The sequence below is a fragment of the Anser cygnoides genome, chromosome 1 (genome assembly GCF_040182565.1).
Source record: "Anser cygnoides isolate HZ-2024a breed goose chromosome 1, Taihu_goose_T2T_genome, whole genome shotgun sequence".
Classification (NCBI taxonomy): domain Eukaryota; kingdom Metazoa; phylum Chordata; class Aves; order Anseriformes; family Anatidae; genus Anser; species Anser cygnoides.
In genome coordinates, this window is record NC_089873.1 from 97,817,140 (window position 1) to 97,837,803 (window position 20,664).

Here is a 20,664-nt window from a genome sequence, read left to right on the forward strand (position 1 = left end):
AAGAAAAGTCTTTGTGGGGCAACACGGAACAAATGATTTTTTGTTCAATAAATCATTTTAGAGAGACTATTGACTCTAGGACCTCTGAATGCATCGACCCATTCATAAAAGTCTCATCTTCTCTGGTACCCTGTATACTTGTCTTTCCTTCCACTGTCACAACCACTACACTTCATTTTCTTTTCCTTTCTTTTGCTGTTTCTTTTCTCTCTATTTTTTTTTCCATTCTGACCCCGTAATCCTATCTTAACCTTCTAATCCTCTCTGCAGTTCCCTCTTCTTCCCCTGATCTCAGCTCCATATCATTCACAGGCTGCCACACTGACAGGAGAGAAAGAACAGCAGATATTTACCAAAGTATTACCATAAAGATTAAAGCTAGCAAATACCATGGCTCGCTCCTTCCCTCCAGCCTCTGGCCTAATGAAAACACTCTGCACTCTTTCCCTTTGCTTGGAGGCAAAATGACAAAGCCCTATAATCTCTAGGATGGAAGAAAAAGACGACCTGAAAGTGATTAAAAGGATCGAAAAGACAGCAGAAAGGGAAATGGAAGTGGGAATAGTATTATTTAGGCACTTCTGTAGGGCCTGCCTGCCGATATTACACTGACCTGCAGTATCTCGTGCTTTCCATGCGCTCGCTGTCTGTATTCACCTCTTATCCCCGGTGCTCGGAGCATAAGCTCCCTGGAGGAGGATTCTCTTTTTTGTTCTCCGGACTCAGGGCCCAGTAAAAATGGATAAGGACTCAGCTCTGACTCACAGGCATGGCCACAGCAGGAATAAACAGACCGCAGGGCACTTTACAAGGGAGACAGCTATCAGCAACCCCGCTCTGTGAGAAAGAAAACTGAAGCCCAGGAGGATGGGGCAACTAGTGCACAAAGGTATGGAAGTGGCATTGCCAGGAGGAGAAGAGTGAGAGAGAGAAAGAACGAGAAGCGAGAGTTAAAAAGAAACAAACAGAAATAGGGGGTGAAAGCGAAAATGAGAAAGAGAGACAAAAAGTACAAAAAAGGAAGAGCTGAACTACGTGGAGTCAGAGAGTAAGGAAGGGTTTCCCCGGCACACAGAAACAGGCTGCTTAGAGCAGGAGGAGGGCAGGATTTTTGTGACAGCAGGAGTGAAATGCATTGTCTTCCTTGAGGCTCAGCCTTTTCAAAATATGACACTGAAATAATGTGGCACTATAAAACAGGTAACTATATGTCCAGGCAGGGGAGACTTATGTGTGAAGTTCAGACTTCCCCCTCACTGACATGTTCATCTCCTACCTGCTTCGCCATCCATCCACGCACGCAGAGACAAGGGAAACCACGCTGAGGCCACGGGATTTATTGGCAGAGCAGATGTACTTGAGTCCCACTATGCACAGAGGTTTATTACAGAGGTAAAATTACAAGGGCTGCACAGAAGACAGCCTTGCACACAAAAGCTCAGCTCCGACCAACCCAGAGCAACAGACTCTGACTAGTTTGGAAAAAACAGCCTCTTCTGTGCACCAGACTGACAGCAAGAACAAAAGGCAACCCCTGCTTCAAAGAAAAACAAAACCCCACGCCCCACAAAACAACCCCCCAAACCTAACCTGCCTCTCCTTCCCACAGTTCCAGCCAATTCAAACACTTCAAAAGAGGAGCTTGTCATAATTGCAACTTCGCATTTCTTCACACCTTAAAGTCTGCAGCAGGGTTTTTGCTGCCGGACTCCCCCACTTCGGGAGAAAGGGGCCGTTCACTGCAGATGAAGGCAATCAGTAAATGGCTGGATGTCACCCTGGCGCTATGCGGTGAGAATCATGTACTTGCCTGGACCGCTTCCATCAAAAGATCTCAAAGCACTTGATGAATAGTTCATTAAAGCCTGGCAGCACCTTTGGGAGATGGGGAAGGGAACAATGAACGATCACTTCAGTCATCACAGAAGGGCATCTCCCTTTAGACTTGAAAAGCCTCGCTTGTTAGCAGTGCACAGATGCACCACAAGACAGTTGAAGGAAGCTCTGAAGAATACCTCTTCCAGTTGAAAAGTACAGAGGCAATTAAATAGCTAACCAAAGCGAAATTTGGCCAGGAGACAATAAAGCAACCCAGCTTTTCCCCAATGCCATTTAGCACCTTTCATTCTCAAGGCACTTTTGGAAGGTGTTAAGCATCTTTATCTCTGTCATACAGTAGATAAGGGAAAGGAAATCTAGGAAGGGGAAGTGGTGTGCCAAAAAGCACACAGTGAGCCAGCAGCAGAGAGAACACACCTTGGGCTTCCCAGTCTTGCTCTCCCAGGTGTCACGCCGTCTCCCACATCGTCCTCATGCTCGCTGCATCTGGACACATCTGTATTTAAAACCTCTCACTGAGGAGATAAAGAGTCATGCATCCAGCTGGCCAGTATCCACCCTAGGATGTAAACCCACTGATAACATTTCCTGCACGTTCTCGCTGCAAACAACCCATTCCCCCATCAATCATCCTCCTCCTGTATCTCTGCACAAGGCACAGCGTACGCTTAGCAAACAGCTGTTACCAATGCACGAGCATTTCCGCTTGCAAAGCTCTTGGCTAAAGGATGTTTCTAAGAGCAGAACCTGAGCCAAGCACGGCTGAGGCTCTGCTCTGCAGGATGCTGTAGAGGTGTTCAGGGCCAGCGGTACACACTGACCTCCTCAGCTCGTAATGCTTCAGTTTTTGGGCACAAGGTGGGAGCGCTGCTGGCTGAGAGCTGCAGCCCCCCCAGGACGTGCTGTTCCTCCAGGGACGGAGAGGATCCCAACCGGCTCTGTGTTTTGGCAGTAGTGGCACAGAGGGGATCCCACCGAGTTATTTGCAGAAGTCTCCGTTGGACAAAGTCAGAGAGCACCCGGGGTCAGGAAAATTTGTTTTCCCACGATGCCCATGCCAGATAGTCAGATGCAAAAGGGCAGCGTGGCAGAGCCGCACTCGGTGTCAGACAGACTTGGTTGGGCAGGCTCCAAGGTGCTCCTCCTCCTTACTATTTAATTACTGTGAACAGAGGTTTTAACAGAGAGAGATGCAATTTGAGACAAGGCTGGTTAGAGAGATAGCCAGGTCCTTGGAGTTAATAATTAATTACCAAGCATTCTCAGTCTTACGACATTAACTGCTTACCCTTTTAAATAGTAGTAAATTGGAGATACGTGTCTAATTAAAGAGTTGTAAAATGTTTTGGAGGAATGAACAGAGAACTTACAGAGACGTGGTGGGAGGCAAACTGCTCCCTGGGAGGAAAGGCGATGTGGGAAGGAGATGATGCTGCTATGAAAGGCTGTTTTATTTTGTCAAGTACCGGAGTCCTGGTTATCTGAAAGGACTCCACAGCTGCACGCTCCCAGAAGGAAGGAAGAAGGTAGCGTCCTGGACATACGGGAGATTGATTTCTTCCTAGAAGGTCGAAGAGAGACCTTGAAGTCTGCCTCTGTGATCAACCTATCAGATTTTATTTCTCACGTCCTAATAGCAAACGTATCGCAATGCTCTCTGCAGATTTTGGAAAGTACATACCAATAGGCATTTCCTGCACTAAAACACAGTAAGTTGGAATTACTGCTAGATGGAGATCAAAAACACTTACTAGAGACATACCAAGATTTATTGCTCTTCAGAAACACAGACTTAGAATACCAACTTTTTTTTTCCCCCTCAATTTAACTAGCAGGAAGGATAACAGTAAATCAACTATTCACTGCTGGATTTCTGTGGAATACCGTGTGATCTCGGTCTCCGTGGCCAGTGTCTTACGAGGGCCTATTTCAGGTCAAAAACCACACCAAGCAGTTTTTCTGTATTTTGCACAAGTGTTTTTTTCATTTGCAGTTTGTACTCTCCAGTGGACTCTTCTGCAAACCAAGGTCAGTCGTACAGTATAAGTTTGTTACAAGGCAAAAGGATTTCTTGTTCAATATGAAATAACTTAGCTCAAGTAATGCTTGGCTGAAATAATTGCAACGAACTGGTAAGCAATCAAATAACAGGCAAGCCTAGAAGTGTTTGCTTTAAGGAAACATGTTAATATTCCTCCGTTTCTATCTCTTGATTTCTATGGCTACGCATCATTCAGCAGCCTCCATGCCTACTTTTTCCATCTGAATGCTGCTTCTTCCTACCTTCACCTGTAAAAAAAAGAGATCTAATGACCTCTGAAAGATATTGAAATAAGTTTCAGATGAACAGCGTACAGAAAGGCAGAGTTCTGGGAATATCGCTGTCCTTGGGCTCAGCAGGAGGCTGGGTCTCACAAAGGTTTTGCGCAGGTGGCTTTTGTTTTGCTCAAGTAAAAGAAACTATTTAGTGCCTTTTAGCTTCATTGGACTTAATGCTGGAGACAGCACGTTCCTTGGACAATATCTTTACTATGTTAAGAGTACAAAGGAAAAGCCTGATCATAATCAAAGATTGCTTGACACTTATCAAAAGTGTCAGGCGCAAACGCAGTAGTTCTGTCTGAATTCTGATTAGTTTAATTACAATCTGCCTTCTCAAGCTCCCCTTGCAGTTTCAATTGGGTACATCCTTCTTCTTCACTTCTTGTCTTAAACCTGCTGCCGTTTGCCATTTAATAATTGCCAGGTTCTGCCTCAGAGGTGACTGTGTTTGAGTGATGAGAGGAGCACCACAACCCCTGCACGGGTGCCTTCTTACAGCATTATCGGATGTGATGCCTCACCCCAAAAATGGCAGGGGAGGCAAGGAGATGGTGTTAAAAAAATTAATGAATTTTAAGAAATGATAGAAAAGTGGACCATGGCTCCATGAAAAAGGGTGCAAGTGAGTAGTGCAGCAACTCAGTTTACAAACAACTGAGAAACAGGTACTCTGTTAGACACGTGTTGCCTTAAACAAGAGCTCTGACCAGGCGCATGATGCCAGGTGATAAATGTCCTAGAGAGACTCATCTGAGTTATCTTGTTGACTTCTAAATTAACTGTAATCATTCAGAAAAGAAGATCTGCATATGGAAATTCTTGAAAATCCTCTCTTGTAACTGGCAAAAGCACAAGTGTAATGACAGGATGCACTGAGACTAAGAGAAAACCCAAGGCCAAGCACAGTCCTGCACTGCGATAGAATATTCTACATCAAGTCACCCTACCTGCAAAAGATGCTATAGAAATAAAAAGGGTTCAGGGACAGGTGACAGCAATGAGTTAGAGGCCTAGCAAAACTTCTGTGAGAAGGAAGATTGAAAAGACTGTGGCGTTTTGCTTTCAAGAGGAAACAAATTAGACTGGATATATAAAATTACAGAGAGTACAGAGAAGGCGAACGCCCTGTAAAGCAAGGGAGCATCCCATACAACTGAAACGCTGCCCATTGGAGGCTGGTTAGGATTTGCTGTTTTTGTACTCTGTGTGGAAATCACTGCTACAAGATATTGCCAACGCCAAACACTATTCGTAAAAGGAGGGCAAGACAGTTACGTGAATCGCAGGAATATCAAAGGTCACTTTATACATGATGGGAAAACCCCCCTGCACAACTTCTCCCCAACACCGGTGATATAAATCCTCTTGCTTCTGACCACAAGCAGAAAACAATCCGTCGGGGGCACAGAAGAAACTTCTCCTATCAGCAATTTATTTTGCATATTTGCCCAGTTAGGTGAATTTTCTATTTTCTTATACAATGCCAATTAAGAAATGCAAGGTACTGATGTAAAAGTTTTCTAACACCTGGCGTCTCATAAAATCTTCTGACTGGAAGGAGATTCACATATGTTAAGTATGAGTCTGTTTGAGAAGCACTCTCTCTGAAGGGTTCATGCACGTTCAGACAAGAGAGGGAAGTGCCCGTCCTACCCATTTAACAAGCTCATGGAGGACCTGGAAAGAAATTTCCCTTTCATATGGCTAAAGTTCCAGCAGCTAAAAATTCCACCCTGTATCATTTGTCACCCCTGGTGACTTTGAGTGATCTCCAAGAAATGCTGGATCTGGCACCGACCCATCAGGGAATGCACTTGTTCTCGGTGAACTGGTAGGGAACAGACAGCTCGTTGCGACAGATTTACAGTGTCAGTCCCCAAAAGGACCTGCCGCAGACACACCTCCAAGATTTACAGCTCTACCATCTCCTATGGCCCCGTCTGGATCTTCCCCACAGAGCCCAGTAAGCTGCTACACATCGTGCAGCCACTGCTTTGGATATCTCACTTTACTCCTTTCCAGAAAAGCAAGCAAATACGTCTAAAAATGACAAAACACTTCACACTGCTATCCGTAGCTTTCTCTTCTGGACGTTTTTTGCATCTTTTACAGAGATGCATGAATGTGGGCTCCTTCTGCCGGCTCGTCCTTCGGACCAGAACCTCCATTTCATGGACTGGGGAACTGAGTGCGAGCAACGCCCAGTGACTTTCTCAAGAAAGAAAAGAAGCTGCGTGCTCCCTGCATACAGCTTCGTTTCCAGTGAACTGGAACCACCAGCTCTGGCCTTTCAGAGCGCCGAGGAAAGATGTTCTCCTGCTTTTTTGTTATGTTAGGAGATGTTTGTGCAATATCCTGGTCCAGCAACCTGTTGAGGAGCAGAGCTCTGAACAGGACCTACACACCAGGGTTTCAGCCTGCAGGTTTTGGTTGCCTATGGCAAGCCACTAATTTGCTGAGACAAATCTCCTTTTTGAGCCTCGGTTTCTCCCACTGCAAAATGTGCAGACCAACAGTGACTTGTCTCAAAGGGCAGATGAATTAAAACACCTTGAGACTCAGAAAAGGCAGGGACTACTGAACTAAATAATCTTAAAGTAATTCCATGTGCTCTGGCATAGATCTGACAACAACTTATCTATGTATGCTTATAATAGAGGCTAACATTTTCATTTTCCCTGAGCATATTTTAAGCTCCATCCCATAAAAGCAATGTCTACACAAGGCACCACCAAGCAGAATGCACAATCATTAATTTCTGCAAAGCAGCCTTGGCGTCTGCAGGAACACTCCAGGTAACTCAATAAATTAGAATAATAAACACAAACGAAGCCGGGGAACAAGCAAGGACAGGGCAGAAATCACAAACAGAGGCGGACGGCATAACGTATGGCGCAACAGCCCGATCTGAGAGGCTCGGGAGCAGCCAGGAGGCACGCATGAGGCAGGGGATATCCAGGTCTCAGTACTGCTCCTACTGCTCCTCGAATCGTATACGAGCAGCTCTCATTTAAATATCACGGTGCGTATGTGCCAGCAGGGCCTCTCCCTGCAGGGAGATCTTCAGCTGGCAGCACGGTGCCAGCCCCGTGGCCACAGGCCGCCGGCGAAGGGACGCTTGCTGATGCAAACACCAGCCCCGGCAGCAGCACGCAGCGCCCACGGCTGAAACGGAGCTGAAGCAGGGGACGTCGAGAGCCTGGCGTCTGCTGGGGAGATGCAAAGGGCTGATGGAGAGGGGAGCCAGCAGCTGTGCTGCTGCATGGCTTGCCCTGGGCTCCTCTGAGCAGCACGGATTCCTGCCGCAGCAAAACGGCCCCGGAGGGGTGCCGGAGCAGGAGCCTTTTAATCCTGGAAAAGCGTGTTACTTTCTTGTAGGAATGTTTGCTCGCTCTTAATGTGACAGTACAGCAGCCCCCTGGCTCCCCCAGCCCTGACACAGCTCTGCCCTTGCCCTGCTCCAGCCCTGTGCCCCCAGTGCATCCGCAGCTCCAGACCCATTTATTTCCCCAGCACATCAGGTTCGTGCATCGTAAGTGCTGCCTTCTGCAGCTTCTCCTATTTCAGTCCCAAGCCTCTTCTGAACAGAAAGTACTGTTCACATAAAAACGATGAGGACGAGGCAGAAAAAAAATAAATTAGGTTGCAAGGAAAGATTCAGAAAACTCGTTCCGTTTTCTGCCTGGATCAAGACCTGACCCCACGGGAAGCCTCCAGAGGTACTATCTGCTGCAAACGTACTGTGACATTTCAGAGACCTCCCGGCGAGTCCTGGGAGCAGAGGGATGGACTTCTAGGGGAAACTTTTCTCTGTGCTGCGCAAGGAATTGATGCTATTTATAACGATTCCTGCTGTCCCCAACTGGGCATGAAGACAATCAGCATCTGTGCAGGCCCTCGGGGAGACTGCAGAGCTGGAGATGTATCCGCGCAGTGCCCGCTGCTCGAGCGTGAAAGAGGCAGGGTGGGGAGAGAGGAGCTGCAAAGGGCCGGCGAGATGAGGGGCTGGGGGAAGGGGCTGGTACCGGAGAGGACGTGTTTTGTACATGACTCTCTGTTACTTGAGATCATACAGATGGTTCCTCTTTAGCTGTGGTTTTGAAAAGCCCCCTGCCTGCTCTGATGGAGGCCCTTTCCTTCCAGAGCCAAACCTGGAGCTCCCAGGCGAAGGAGGAGAGCTCACGGACCTTTGGAAACAGCGAGTGCACAGGAACTCTGCACGGCAGCATCACACACCTCTGCCTGCTCGTCCTCACGGGGCAAAGCCCAGGAGCAGCACCCCGACCTGGTGACAGGTCCCAACGCTGCCTGCCCCCCCCCCCAGCCCCCTGCCTGGGAGCAGCCCCCTTCCTCCTGCCCTGCCCCGCAACACTGGGCGCCCTTCACGTCCCCTCGCTCCTGCTGCAGGGATGCTCCCTTCCTGCTCCCGGAGAGGTTTCTCCTCCCTTCCTTCTCCCTCCGACACAGCCAAGTTCCCTGCAAGGGAAAACCCCCACACTGAGCCACCTCCGGGCAGGTCTCCTGCTCCTCTCCCCTGCCCCAGCAGCAGCTCAGACAATTGTTTTCTTGCTCCGTTAAGCCAGCAAATGAGGCCGGCTTAGCTCAGCACCGTGAGCTGGTGCTCTGAGCCCAGGATCTGTCTCGGCACAAGAAGTAACACCAGTGTGAACACAAGAGCAAAGGAGGGATTTGTGAGTTTGGCACCGCACTCTTCTACCCCCAGACACTGAGGCGAGCAGCTTCTTGAGACCGAATCAAGGAAGCTAATGTTACCTGCAAATGTTTTGGGGCCTGGCCAGGTGACCGTGCTGCCTTCTTCGAGACCATCTACCCTACTCCAAGAGAAGATAAATCAATGCAAAGCATCATCTGCCAAGATATTGACTTTGGCTCTGCTCGCGGACTGCCTGCACTTCAGAGATGGGTAATATTCAGCTTGATTATCTCTCACCCGCCAAGAGGAAGTTTCTCTCTATGCTTAAAAATCACTGGGATGAGCCAAGGAGGAATCGATCTGCAGGAGAGAAATGCTGACAAGAAAACATGAGTCAGAGACAGGACGAGAGTGGACGATGGGTGAGCAATGGAGACAGCCTCTGGCAGCTTGCCTGGCCAGGTTAGCAACAGGCCAGGTCACCACAGCTGGAGAAAGATTAAGACCAAATGCATACATCCAAACTTTACAGCAGGCCCCAAAGACCTGCTCCCTGCAGCCCCCAAATAGTTCTTTCTCTCTTAACTCGCTCCTCGCCCTCCCAAAACATCCTTTCTCTACTCTCCCCTGCATCCTCATTGCGCTGGAGTTTTCTGGTTGCTTCCTATGTCCCTGGAAGCCACCCAAATCATGGCTCTGAGGCACGGCAGTGGTTGTAAGGCTTGCTGCCTGCACCTCGTTGTGTCTTATGTCACACACTACGTCCCCAGTGGCGCAAGGCCCCAACAGCACTCATACATCGTACTACATCCACCCCTCAGGTAGACCCTGAGTCTCACGGGCTCGTATCCCAAAGCACAAGGTGACTACACATGAGGAAAAGGTGCCATCTCATTAGCAGAACGTGCTGACAAAGCCTCATGAGGTGAATATTCAGCAACATCATCAAACGCTCCCAGCAGGGAACAATAAGCCTTCAATTAATTTTTTTTCCATCACACCTGTGGGACAATATCCTCTAGGTCCTTTAGCCCTCCAAGGGCAGCAGATGAGGAAAAGATCTGCATCCCTCCAAAAGAAAACCGTTCTTAGGGTCAGTCTTGCCATCGATTCCTACCTCTGTCTGCCAGATAGTTTTAGTGTGATGCGCTTGGACGAGAGTGGCACCACACACAGACTCCTTGGAGCACACCGTGCCCCTGGGATGGAAGGGAGAAGGGCAGCCACAGCAGAAGAAATGGGTAAGGACCTCCTGGCCAGGCTCCCTTGGCTCCTTGCTGAGGCACTTCTCTCAGCCTTCAGCTGTTTTCCTGACCGGGCTCCTGCCATCCTCTGAGCCCAGAGGCTGTGCACAATCCGAGAAGCAGAGGTGGAAGAGACCCAAAGGACCTATACAGTCTGTTCCTCCATGTGAAGGATGGATCAGCTCGGCTTCGTCACTTGTGGCATCTGTCACTCCTTGTACATGTCTAGTCTGTCCTTACAGCCCTCCAGTGATGGAGCTACACAGCCTCCCGAAGCAATGTGATTCGATGTTTTGCTATCTTTACTCATGCTGAGTTGTTACTGACAGGCGGAGTGCCTGTCTCTCTTGCTGCAGTCTAAATCCATTCCTCCTCGTCTTCTCCTGCAGAGCAGATTATTCCTTTCTTTTGCATCTTATGTACCTACGTGTCGTTACTCATATCTCACACTTAGGACTCTCTTCTTCAGGCCTACCAGCCCCATTTCCATCCATCTCTCCTCACTGACAACGCTGTCTAGACTTCTGATCGTTCCCATTGCTCTCTTCTGGACCACATCCAAACGGTCCACGTTCCTCTAGAAACACAAAGTCCCCCAGACAGGCCCAGGGCTCTACATTTCAGCGCATACAGTGATCATCTGTAAAATTTGCTGCATGCCCTTCCCTTCTTCTTCTCTGGGAGTTGGTTGCTGCTCCCAGTTGGAGCTCGACGTGGAAAAAAAGAGGTCATTTCCAAGGCTAGCTGTCCTGATGGTGTTCAAGGTCCTTGACCTACCTGGCCTGCGTTTAAGCACCACCTCCCAGCACAGGTGAGAAGGAAGCTGCACATGTTCCTCCATCTCCAGACATACTTTTTGAATGGATAGACCTGCAAGCCTCTGACTCACCGCCAGTACTGGAGACCAGCCAGGAGAATAGGAAGGGAAGAAATGCCACTCTAAAGGCCAACGAACACGCATAAAGTACGTTACGCAAGAACCCCTGTGGACCCCCTTGTCCTACTGGAAGTCCTACAGATGGCCCATCACCAAGCACAGTCGATGCAGTGGGGAGGATGTGTGGGTGGACAGATAACCTGGTATTTAGCTGAAAGAGCTAAAATGGGTTTAATGCAGTGCTAGGAAGACAGATTGCCTGCAGCACCTTCTGCTCCTGAATTTGGATGCCAATCTCAGGTTTCCCTTAGGTGTAAAAGCAGCCAGGAGACACGCGCTGTCGAAAGGCTTTGGAGACCCAGTCTCACAAAAAGGAGGTATCACAGGAGGATAAAAAAGGGTTACCGGCACTGAGGAACATGCCTGCTACAGCACCAGAAGCTGGCTTTAGTTTTCCTTAGCTTCTCCTGGTTCTCTGCCAAACATCTGGGGCTGTCTCCAGAGTTCCTGGAAAGCCTCTTCTGCAATGGACAAACCTGGCTGAGATGATCCTAACTCCTTTTCCAACTTGGGCTGCCACCGAAAGCAGGAGAAGCAGGTCACTGCCACGCACCAGGCATCCAACCACATTCCTGCCAGGAGCGCAGAGGCACAGCAGCCCTCACAGTGCTCCCCCATCCTTCTCTGTTTCCCCCCCAGGTCCCCACTCTTGCACCCCGGTCCAGGAAGGAGAGAACTTCAGAGGGGATCGCAGCTGAGCAAAGAGAAAGACAGACAAGGAAGAGAGGGAACAGGCTGGAGTCATGAATAAGGGCATGTCTTAGGGAGAGGCAAAGGGTGAGGAGATGGATTGAGACAGAGAAAGCAAAGGAGAGAGAGAAGGCAAGGAAGAAATGTGACAGACAGCTTCATCAAGCAAGGTGGCAGGCTGGATCGGGGAGCGTGCCAAGCAGAGGGAGCTGGGTGCAACTGCAAGAGGGGAGACGGGGAGAGAGATATTTCACCTCTGCCTCCACAGTGAACTTATTCATCCACTCACTCGACAAACCTCTGCGTACACGCTCTCCTCTTTCCCTTGCCCCGCAGGCAAAAGGCAATTGGGGATGGCAGCGGAGGGACGGCAGATGAGGTACAGCACGTGCCTTGGGCATGCTCCACGTGTCAGCAAAGCAGTAGGTATAACAGCAAGAGGCCCTCAAATGTGGGTCCAGCTGGTGAAGGAGGTAACTTTTTCCTTGTGACAGGACCTCCTATTCTTGCTGCCCACGCTAACCACACTCTGAGGCGTGCTGCCCTGAACTCTCTACTGTCTGCATTTTTTTTTAATAAACACAAGACCAGTACTAGCAGGAGCCTGCCCCTACTCACTACGAGTTGATCCGTTTCAGAGAACAGCCTGCAGTGGGGAAGCTGAGGGAGAAAGCCATTAGAAGGGGCTGCACTTTCCTATCACAAGGTCCCTGTTTCACGGGATCCGAGGTCAGCTGTTCTCGAGGTCCTGCCTTGCACTCCCCTAAAGGCCTGCCGGAGCACACAGCCAGCACCCCGCATCTCAGCTCGGTCACACCCAGGAGCAGTTTCCATTCAACAGGAGCAGCGCAGTCCAAGAAACAGACGGGTGTACGGCAGATGCGTGCCAGCAAACGTGAGGACGTGGTGTCATTTTTCTGCGGCGTGTCGGAGGGCTCCGGGAAGCCGCTCGATGGGTGCTCCAACACAGATTGCCTCTCTGTGGCGCTGCCAGCTGCCCCAGCAGTCAGTGGCACCGGGGAACTGTCTGGTGACAGCACTGACTGAGGCGGGGAAGTCAACCAGAGCATCCAGAATGGGATGCTTAAAAAGAAGAGGAGCAACCCGCTGCGGCTGGGGTTGAGCGCTGGGCTTGCGGGGCCCCTGCAGGCTGTGCTCTCAGGCAGCATACAGGTGGCGGTGGGAGATGTCCCCGGGGCAGGGGAGATGGGAGGAAGGGTGCTCGCCCTCCTCCCTGTGGGTGCAGGTGCTGGGCAGGCAGAGGGGCTGTGGGGCACTGAAGTCCTTGCCCCACAGCCAGGAGCAGAGCCCAGCTGGCTGGGGGCAGCCAGGATCAGCCCACGGGGCAGCCCGTGGAGCTGCAGGACTGAGCCCATCCGAGAAGCAGCCCCTGCTCACATGAGGAGAGGTGGCTCACACACCACGAGGCCTCCGTAAACGACTGCCGCAGCTGGCGCAGGCTCCCTGCTCTATAGCTGCAGGGAGGGAGACTATGGATCATATATTGTATTTGGCAGGGAGGGGACAATAATTTCCAGGGAGTAATCACTTCCCGAGTCCCTCTTGGCTGCAGGCTCAGAGAACAGCCTAGATTAGAGGGGGGTTTCCTAAAGTCCCTGTGCTACCTGCAGCCACCCAGCAGGGTTGCTACCTTGTAGTGGCGACGTTTCCCCCCCTCTTGAGCACTTTCTGATGCCAGCATGCTTGTTTGTCTTTGGTCCCCTCCGTCACATGCTCTCTGCTCCCTGAGAAGATGGAGACAGGGCCAGAACACAGAAATTCCTACTGACTCCTGGGGGGAATCTGTGCTGGGGGCGGGAAGGGGACTCGTCCTGAAGTCAGCCTGGCTTTGTCCCTGTGGCTCCTCTCCTCCAAAGGAAAAGAAAGAGATAATGATGTTAGAACATTTTAACCTTTCTTTTTCTGAGCTTGATAGGCTTGGCCCGAGGCACCTTTTCTAGCAAAAACAGGCTGCTGCAAGATTGATTGGTTGGGTGCAGAGTTTAAAGGTAATTTTCTCTTGTCACATGCACATAAATTATTGTGGCTCAAGCTGCGATCAGCTCCACGTCTCACTTGTTCGACTGCTTTTATGCCCAGGCTCTGATGAGCAGTTGTAAGAACCATGTCCAGTGCTCCCCAAGCAACATCCTATATAAAAATATATCAAGAGCATCACAGCCATCCACACCAAGTTAGTGTCAGGGGGAGAGAGGGGCACATGCCTGCAGATCTGCACAGCCACAGGCTTCCGGCTGCAGAAGTTGCAGCTAGAGCCTTGTTTGCTCATCTGTGAACGCGTTTAAAATGCTCTGTCCATGAACACCAGGACAACGAAAACTCATCCACTCAGATTATTCACAAGGGACAGAGGAAAAAAAAAAAAAAAAGATGTGCATGCATACACAAAGGAAGCACAGCTGCAGCCAAAGTGAATTCATTTTCAACATTCATGAAAATATTCACAGAACACTTCAGTGCTATTTGCCCAAATTTTGCTGTTTGGAGTAAACACTTGAGTCAGTGCAGGCTGTATGTTCCAGGCGCAATGCATCAGGGATTAGGGGTGGCTTTGGCTCCATGTTACGGATTCACACTACGTCCCCCACGTACATGTGGCCACGTACTTTAAGGCACGGATTCGCAGTCTGTCGCTGCAGTTTCTGACTCTTAGCCCTGTCACAACCGAAAGGACTGAGCAAGTACTCGCAGCCATTACATTCCACACCAATCACAACCTCACGCAACAAAGGCACTCGCGGTTCTGCCAAACACGAACACAAAAACAGTGGCAAACAATGAAAGTTCTGCCTGTGCCTCTGGCTTAGGGGAGCAGCCCCCTTTCCTCCCCTCCGCTCTCTCCTCCCTCTCCGTAACTCATCCCCTCCGCTGGTTTCTTTCCCCGAGCGTCCTGAGCAGCTCACACAAGGGAAAACGCTACAGCACACAAGGGAGACTCAGCTGAAGCCCTGAAGACAAGAGCTGTGCGCGTTGTCTCTTCCTCCTCCATAAATACAGCTGAGACTACAACTGGATAATTGGCTAAGTGCCTGTCAGCTTAATAACGGAGAGAAAAAACACAGAGGGAGAGGGAGAGATTTGTATTTACTATTCAAAGTCATGGATGCTGCCTGCCAGTGGATTTCATCATGGGTTTTGTTTGCACAGCGAGGCACGAGAACTGAAGGGACGCGCAGCTCTGAGTCACGGAATCCCTCGCCCGCTCTCGCACCGAGGGTGGACAAACAGCCTGGGATGGAAGGAGCTGCCCACCTGCGACTCCCGCTTGGAGCACCGCTGGCTTCACCCGGTGTGAGCCCTGCTGAGGGCCACAGTGCCACGCGAGGGGTGGCAGTGGCGGGTCTCTCGTCCCGTTCAGCTGCATGCTCAGTTGGCGCTCTGGCAGCTTGTGGCATCCAGCAACGCACCCAAGGAGTGCATGGGTGAAAATAAAGCACTCGGGCACGTCGCGAGGGTGGGAGCTGGGGAGGGACCCCCCTTTGCTGTTGAAGCTTTCAGGACTTCCCTCCGCCACCCCATTGCAGACTGCAGTGGTGGAAGTGGCTCGGGTTGCTACTGGGAAGGAACGGGACTGGCCCTGCATACCAGGATGTTAACCACGGAGCAGCAGAAGAGGAAGATGCAATATTCTGCTTGTTTGCTGCTTTTTTTTTTTTTTTCTTTAGCAGTTGTAGCAACTGAGACACAGCGACGTGCAAGGTTACAGAGGCCCAAGAGTCAGAAAGAGACACACAGGCCTCCAAGCAAGCCCCGTTAACCTGTCCACCAGGCAGCGCTGCCTCCCACCCACACAACGCTTGCGGCTTTATAACGTTTATGTCTGTTCATACAGTCACACACAAGAAAACACCTTCTGCTTTTAAACAGGAACAAACGTCGGGAGCACACATTAGCGCACAGACCTCCCAAACCCCACGCAGATGTGTTATTGCAAAGCGTGTGTTGAACTCCAGCCCAGACAGGGTGGGCTCTGCTGCGCTGTGTTAGCTCTGGCTGGAAAAGCCCATCCCCGGCGGATTCGATCAGGCTGCTATTTCCCCCCTCCTTGCACAGGGCCCAGCACAATGGGGGCACTTTGGGGTCACAGCGGGCCTCTCCCACACAACTGAGCTGCTCCCAATAGCAGAACGTGCACAGCTACACACGCGCAGAGGAGACTGGCTGCTCGGATTGTTTTGAAATAGCTGCTTTCTAGGCAGAGGTGAAACTCATCGTTATTAGTTCCCATTACTTACCATAAAACCAGACGTGTTAGATGTGCCTGAAGCCTGAAGCGAATGCTTTGGTGTCAGATTCAGCTGAAAATCACATTCGTTTCTTCTTGAGCCAGGGAAGAGTAAAAGAAAACTCAGTAAATTCCCGACTTCACCTTTGTGCCCTCCGCTGCACTGACTCCAGGAGAGCAGGAGTTCACACCAGCCAGAGTGAATTTTGATGGACAACAAAACTAGGCAGCTTCAGTGAAAATGGCTAAATTCGGCCCTGCAGTAAGCCTGCTGAAGCCCTGTGGCTGCATCTGCGGCGAGCTGTGGCCCTGCAGCTCCATCAGAATTAGAGGTCTATGGGTCTGGATGTAAAGGGCAGGTACGCGTAATATATATTTTGAAAACTTATAGTTATGAGACTGCAAATTCCGGTAACTGCAAGCTATTTTAAGACTAGGTCTTTCCTCATGACCTGCTGGGGAGGGGGGTGGAGTGGAAGAGGTACTGAGTCTGAGGCACTCCAGGTAACACGTACCACTATATAAATTTTAATGCCAACTAAGTAGGATAACATATGGTACTTTGCTGCAAACTGAAGTGTGTGTGCAGGCTCAGGGGAGGAGGTTAAAGCCATACAGTCTGATCCTGTCTCTCCTCCTCCATCTTTCTGAATGCAAATTATACATACGGTGTTATTAAACACACGTAATTTCCCCAAAAGAAGAACCTTTCCTTCTCTAATTTCCATCCAACCTCTGCTTGTGACAGGTTCGTCCCAGTTCGCAGCAAATGTAGTATTACAAAGGCCTCACTTGCAACCGGGCACACCACATGTAAGTACTGCGTGCATATAGGTGCACGTATGGGAAGGAGGGACACCAGTCTCCAGCCTCTGACCATATACATATTGAAATTTCCTTTACTGTATGCATGCACACACACTCACATCTATGTATGCATGTGTGCCGTCATATAATGGCACCATCTGCTGCCAGACCTGGAAGTTTTGCAACATCGTCTGTTGCTGCATTTATACATTCCTTTTAATAGTTTTGTGTGTGTGTGGTTTTTTGTTTTTCAAACAGGGGAGTATCGGCAGAGCACGGACCCTCTTGCACAGATCCTGGCATACCTTCTCGATGTATATTATTTGATAATGAAGGCCTTGTGCACACCAGAGACCAAGGAAAGAGCACCTGGGTCTCGCAGCCAACACCGGCACAGATCAGGACGTACCAGGGAAACCTCGCTCAGCATCTGCTGGATCGCGGCGTGCCCGAAACGTGCGGCAACCCGGGCTAATGGAGAGGTCGTGGGCCAGCCCCGTCACCTCAGGGTGCCTCTGCCTCACCCCCAGCCCCTGCCTGTCCCAGCTAATAGCCTGCACATGCCGCGGACCTGGGGCTCGCTCTTGCTCCTCTGGCACTTAATACAAAGGGTGCTGCAACTTAGCGGCGGCCTTAAGTGCCACAACAATACTACTGATAATCAGGGTTACAATTTTACTGCCAAGACTCTGTTATTATGTAGCATTATACCTTTGAGCAAGCCTATTCTCATTCCTAGCAAAGAGCTCAACTCAGTGCTCCCTGTTATAAATCATATGCTAATTATAAGTGTAATCTGAACAGCTTTTCTTTCTCTCTTAATATTAATGTATAGGGCATAAACTTTGTTGTGATGCAGCGGTGCTACTTCACCTGAGGTCCCTTTGTCCTCTAGCACAGCTCCACACGTAGAAAACCAGCAAAATATTGGGTGGCCATGAACAGAGGGAGCATAAATTGCTCATGTTGCAGGATCACACACAGTGCTATAGTTCCTGCCGGTCATTTGAGGCCAGCCCAACCTCTGACACACGTAACTTTAAGGCACTAAGTACCCATTGGGATGAAAGTTCCCATACATGCTGTCAGCCTGAATCCTCCTATTATTTAAAAACACCTGGTAAGGATGGATACTGTGCACTCAGTTAACTGTTAGTTTTCATCAGTGCATCAGAACAGGATTAATTAAACTTTTGATGAAAAGTTGACGCTTGGAAAAACTCAAAACCCATGAGCCAGATTCTGGACTTGGCGAGGTCCCTACTCTCCAAGGGTCTGAGCATCACCTGAGAAGCACTGGGCAGCTTAGGCCCTGGATGAGTCACTTGTACCTCGTTATTAGCCGTCCCTGGGAACCTGCCCCAAAGACAAATGAGGTATTTCTGGCAGTGCCCTTGGGCTTTGGTGGATTTGTCCTGGTATAACTGAGCGGATGGGAATGGCAATGTGACCCATTTTGTTTCCAGCTAGTGACGAGCTCCATCCATTTCAGAAGTCACAAAAAGCCAAACCTGCCCTTGTGCCTAGACTGCCAAAAGCCCTGGACAAGTTACAAGTCCTGCTGAAGCCCTCAGACAAGTGCTGTAAAGGCACTTTGGGGACGAGTGCGCTGAGCTGGCTCCCGATGGAGCTGATCTTTCCCCCTGACATGCTGTACAGATAGCTGATCCCACACACAGCATGGACTACAGAGGCCAAATTGCTTCCAGCCCTGCCTGAAGGCCAAACAGGACGCACTGGCATGGTCCCCTGCCTCCCCAGTTTGCAGCAGCCCTGCGCTACCACACATGTCCCGGCTTAGCCAAGGTCCTCCTATTTCTCATCCCCTCCCTGGGCTGACAGCATACAACAAAAACAGGGTCCCTGCCTTTGCTCGCCCACTAATGCAGACAAAATGAGGTAGGAGAGGGTGCTGGGGGGGTGGCTAAAAGAAAGAACAGTTGGGGTCAGACTTTATTTTTCATGTTTTAATTAGTTTTGGGGAATATTTTGTGTGTTCGCTGCTTGGAGATATTTTTCTTTCATGTCGAGCTGGGAAGTTGCATTCGAAACCTGATAACCTTGTGCCTGTGATCTTGCAAGCAAAACATTGGCAGGAACTACACAATTCCTTCTCAATACTCAGAATACGGTTCAGTGTCCTCCTTCACTTGCTGAAGGCAGAGTTAAAAATGAAACTTTAAATCTGACAGGGCCGCTGATGTGCAGCATCATCTTTGAAGCATCCTGTTCCATCTTCTTAGTTGTAGCTGGACAAACACCATTATCTCGGTTCAGCCCTCCTCACCTCTTCCAGCTTCCAGACCCCTCCTCCTCCCTTTTCAGCCTTACTCTAAGGAGCTGACCATTACCCTTTTCCCTATGGACAGTCCACCACAAGCTACTTTTATTCTCCCTTTCTGCAATTCCCTTCCTAACTTCGCCATGCCAAATACTCACTAAAAGTCATCAACCTTCAGCAAGGCCAACAGATGAATCAAATCTGCTGCCAGGTCATTTAGGACATGAGCCAGTATAGCGTTCAGAACATTTTTTTTTTCAAAGTCCATTGCAAGGGAGTATTTAAATGCCATAGCTTTAAAAAGCCATATCCACGCTTCCCAGAATAATTATATTCTAACAAGCTGTAGATGAAGCTCCAGAGGAGTGGCTTCCTCTAGGAACATTAGGGCTTATAATAAGAAAATATTTTTTCTCCCCTTCATAGATCGGTCCCATCCACCCATTCTTCCACCTACACGTGTGACAGCATATATAAATGTGTAAGGCCCCAAAGGAGAAGATTCATTGAGAATCCCCTGTCTCCTGTGCCGCACTGAATGTTCCGCACCACAATGTACATGAACAAAATGTTTTCAGCAATATTATCATTATGTATATTGCTTTCAATTCTCTCCAACTGCATACCGTTTTTATTCCCTCCTACATTTTCACTTCCTTACAAGCTACAGGATGGAGCTACTGTGCGCTGGTAAACTGCTGCTGCATGTTCCCTCTTCTCTCGGAAGCAGAAGCATAACAAAGACAGGTGATACGATCTCTGTATCCCTTACCTATCTCTCTGTGGAGGTAAAGATCTGCTCAGCACACAGTCAATACAGATCATCTAATGTTTTTTTCCCCAGCTAGGTCTTCCCCTTGTGTTGCCACTGGTGGATCTGCAGGCACGGAGAGTGAGATGCCGGGAGTTTTTCAAACACGACGCTGTCAAAGTGAGTTATGTTTCGGAGGGGCAGGGAAGATGGTGAGGGGGGAGCTAGCAAACAGAGCCTGGCTTTAAAGCTGTGGGACTGAAATGCCATCCTGCAGGACCTCAAGTGGCCTAGACAGAGGGAAACCTCTCCACCTTCAAGCCCCATGGGGCAGTCCTATCTCTTCTGGAGCAGGGGAAGAAGTTCCCAGAAAGCTGAGGCTGGTCCCAGGGAAAGAGAGGGAGACAACCTCCTTTCCAAGGAAACACGGAAAGCGTACACCCTGCTAGATCTGCTTAAAGAGCTCAGAGAGGCAGCTGAGGAAGGAAAAGCCTGTGCACTGCCCACAGCCACTTCTGATGGCAGCACAGCCTGCCAGGAACACCGTATTGCTCGGGGCAAGCAGTTACAGGGCTGGGAGGTGCGCCGCTCCTGCGAACTGTGTCACTTGGCACACATCTGGCTGACACAGCTGGATCACCTCGTTCAGATGTTTTATTTTACTGCCTGACATAACGTTGGCAAGCCACGCTCCCCACACACACATACGCGCGCTGAAACCACTCTCACATGCAGCCCCGCTCGGCTTGCTGACAAAACGCTTTACAGGCAGCACATGCAGGCAGCGTCTCCACCATCCACTCAGCCCTGCTCTGCTGCAAATGCAGCTTTAGCACACGGTGTTTAGATAAACTCAAAAGCTCCAAGGTTAAGTGGGAAATAGAAATCCAGTG

The 20,664-nt window shown here is 49.8% G+C and overlaps 1 protein-coding gene across 5 annotated transcripts in view; it reads right to left on the bottom strand.

The window, feature by feature from the left end:
* Nucleotides 1-20,664, bottom strand: part of LSAMP (limbic system associated membrane protein) — a 965,491-nt gene that overhangs the window by 268,188 nt on the left and 676,639 nt on the right. The gene's annotated exons all lie outside the window — the stretch shown is intronic.